Genomic DNA, 3,947 nt, shown 5'->3' on the forward strand with positions numbered 1-3,947 from the left:
TAGATTGATAGGAATGTTAAGCTTTATGCGTGTCCATAACCTTAATCAAAAGTACCAAAATTTGTATCAGTCTTAGTTTAGTCTTGCGGATCATACCAGTAATTAAATCTCTCTCGTCAGCTGCTGGTATCCTTCCTCTGCATTTGAGTTTAAAAGATATCCATTATCTCTCTTCGGGTGCATGCTCTCTCGACTGAAGGGTTGTGCAGCCATTGTTGGTCTTTGTCTCATCTTTCTCAGGTAAGAATCTCATCCATCTTTCTCTTGTAACTACTTTGCTAATGAATTTTTTAAGTGCTTGTTAATTTGAGCATGGCTAATCTTAAAAAATAAAAATATTTACATATTTACATTTTCTAATTTATCAAGTTGTCAATATTTGATTTATTATCTATATAGATTTGATAGGAAAGGAAAGACCTTAATAAAAAAAAGTATCACTCTTTGTTTAATCTAAGGTATTGTAAATCTCTTTCGGCAGCTACCGCTATCCTTCACACCTTACCATTTAAAGTCCAAAAGATATCCAATCTCTCTTCGTGTGCACGCTCTCTCCACTGAAGGGTTGTGTAGCCACTGCTGATCTTTGTCTCATCTTTCTCAGGTCATTATCGCATCCATCTTTCTCTTGTAACTACTTTGCTAATTAATTTTAAGTGCTTGTTGATTTGAGCATGACTAATCTTAGAAAATAAAAATATTTACATATTTTTGTTTGATATTTTTATTTAGAATCCATTCACTAATTTACTAAGTTGTCAATATTTAATTTATTATCTGTATAGTTTTGATAGGAATGTTGAGCATGATGCGTGTGCACATCCTTAACAAAAAAAGCATCACTCTTAGTTTAATCTTAGGTATTGTACAGTAATTATCTCTCTCTTGGCAGCTGCTATTCTTCACACCTCTCTATTTGAGACCGTTAGCTATCCAATCTCTTTTCGTGTGCATCTCGAGTGAAGGTTTGTGCAGCCATTAACGTTCTTTGTCTCCTCTATCTGAGGTCAGTATCTCATCCCATTTTCTCTTGTAACTTCTTTGCTATTGAATTTCTTAAGTGCTTGTTGATTTTAGCATGACTAATCTTTCAAAATAAAAATATTTACATATTTTTATTGATATTTTATTATAATCCATTTCCTGATTTACTAAGTCATAATTAATTTTATTATTTATGTAGCCTTAGTGGAATTTATTAAAACAATATGGATAGAAGTTGGATGACAAAGTCAAGAGTAACAACGTAATACCAAAATGAACTTCAATACTTTTTGGACTATGCTTTTCGAAACGCAAGCATGTACGATAAGATATTATGTCCATGCAAATGTTGTGGAATTGGTATATTGTTGAATAGAGATGATGCATTTCAACATTTGACGGTAGATGGATTTATTCCTGGGTACAACCAATGGATAACTCATGGAGAACTTCCTAGTCGCCTTTCATCTAGGGGGTGAAAATCAACATAATAGTTTGGGCGATGATGATATGCACGGTTTAGTTCATGATGCATTTGGAGTTCCAAATGAAGATGGATCTACAAAAGAATATACAGGATCTCCGATGGATGCATAAATTGCTAATGGGCAAGCAAAAGAATTTTTAAGTTGATTGATAGTTTGCAAGAACTGTTGTATGAAGGATGTTCTAAATTCTCAAAACTATCATTCATAATCCGTTTGTTGCACTTAAAGTGTATTGGGAGCTTGAATAATAAAGTATTCGATATGCTTTTAGACTTATTAAGAGAATCTTTTCCAGCCATGGTTGGTCTACCAAAGTCCTACTATGAAGCTGAGAAATTGATAAAGAACTAGGACTTGGCTATGAAAATATTCACGCTTGTCCAAATGATTGCACTTTATATTGGGGGGGAAAATGAAACACGAACTTCTTGTGGCACATGTCATCAGCCAAGATGGCGTACTTCACTTCAGAAACTCTTACATCTTGCCCTTTGTGTACTTGCGAAGCACAAATTCTTTGTTGTCTTTCAAAAGCAATTAAGCAGAGCTGCAAAGATAATTGCTATATCTACTTAAATTAGAAAATATAATACTTTTTTATCAATTTTATAGCATTGTAATGTGAATTGTAAAACCAGAAAAAAAAAAACAAATAATAGTACCAACTTAAACTTGAATGAAGATTTTAAATACCTCAATAAGTGATAAGATGCAAGAAACTCTCAAATAATATTAATTGTTGACGCCAATTGCTAAGAAATTCCTTCGAAATTCTATTCGTAGCACAAATAGTTAGAGTGACAACGTACCACCAACCTCGTGCTGCCACGTGGCACGCTTTCCAGTAATATTATAGGTGTATCCAACAATATCATAGTAAGCATTTTAGATGGATTTCTACAGATTGCATGATAGTACTATGTGGATTGCTGTGTGGAGTGCTGAGTATTGCTGTATTAGCAATACAACAAAATAACATATAAAAAAGCAATCTGTCTATATATATATATTGTAACTGAAATATTATATGCCTATACAACAATACTCAACAATCTACACAGCAATCCACCTATTACTATCATGCAATTTGTAAACGCATACTAAATGAATATTGCTGGATATGCCTCTAATATTGCTGGAAAACATGCCATGTGGCAGCACGAGATTGGTGGTACGTTGTCACTTTAAAAAGGGTTGTCATCTTAACATAATCCTATATATACATGTATAGGTTTGTGTTAAAATGACATCACCTCTTAAAGTGGCACTGTGACACCACGTATCCAACAATATTATAAACACTACACTACAATATTATAAACGCTAGATTATTGTCTAGTGTATTGGATATTGCTGGCCGAGAAAAAATTGTTGTCTAGCGTATTGGATATACCTGGCCGAGAAATTTACCCTTGAGCATTTTTTATGATTGTCACATGGCAGCTGATTATTCGTCCACGTGTACAAATGATTGACTACGAATGGTGGTATGGTGTTACTTTAAGAGGTGTTGTCATTTTAACGCACCGTTGTATGTTTATATATTAAATATTTTAAACTTATATATATACTGTATATACCGAAGATTCGGTATGCTGCGGTATACCGCATGTATGGTATATACCGAAGATTCGGTATACTACGGTATACGGTGATATGGGATATTTGATACCGTTACCGTACCGAAGACTTTCAGTACGGTACGAAACCATACCGAAAACTATGGTATACGGGAAAATTGGTATTTTTTCGATATGATAAGTCCGGTATTTCGGTATGTTGGTAATATTTCCCACCCTTAATACTAATGCTACATAGTCAATAAAATGCCATAAAAATGCTTGTTTACTTACACTTTTAATATCTCACCTTGATGCTATTATTTTAAAATTGTTATTTCCATAAATGCATAAAGACTAATCTTATGGCCAAAATTATATGAATAAATATGAATGATTTATTTAATATTTTAATATAATACTAATCCTCCTATTTTTTAATATACAATAGTATATGTTTTGCAAATATCTGTAAGATAAGAAACCTATATATGTATAAATATATGCGTGTTTGTATAAAATAATACTCCTTCAATCTCTGAAATGTTTGTTACATTTTTTTTTATTTCCGTCCGTCCCATAAAATTTGTCACATTTACTTTTTACTCATTTTAGCAATGAATCTCACATTCCATTAACATATTTTCACTCACATTTTATTATAAAATTAATATTTAAAAATAGGACCCACATCCGACAAATCTTTTTAACTCACTTTATATTATATTTTTTAAAATTTATGCCCGATCAATCTGTGATAATATTTAAGGGGAGGGAGTATGTATGTACATGGAACATGTTTATCCCTAAATGTTAAACTTGATTAGTTTAATATTATAATAGTATTTAAATTGTCATTTATACAAGTCAAACAAATGAATAAACACAACTAAATTCCCTAATATTTGGAGCTCCA

The 3,947-nt window shown here is 32.1% G+C and overlaps 1 long non-coding RNA gene across 1 annotated transcript; it reads left to right on the forward strand.

Annotated features, from left to right (window-relative positions):
• The first annotated feature begins 141 nt into the window (after positions 1-141).
• Positions 142-1,746, forward strand: LOC125217739. The gene is made up of 4 exons (XR_007175796.1): positions 142-240; positions 482-604; positions 893-1,006; positions 1,390-1,746. It is a non-coding gene; the product is annotated as an uncharacterized LOC125217739 (long non-coding RNA).
• Positions 1,747-3,947: the final 2,201 nt, after the last annotated feature.

The sequence above is a fragment of the Salvia hispanica genome, chromosome 4 (genome assembly GCF_023119035.1).
Source record: "Salvia hispanica cultivar TCC Black 2014 chromosome 4, UniMelb_Shisp_WGS_1.0, whole genome shotgun sequence".
NCBI lineage: Eukaryota > Viridiplantae > Streptophyta > Magnoliopsida > Lamiales > Lamiaceae > Salvia > Salvia hispanica.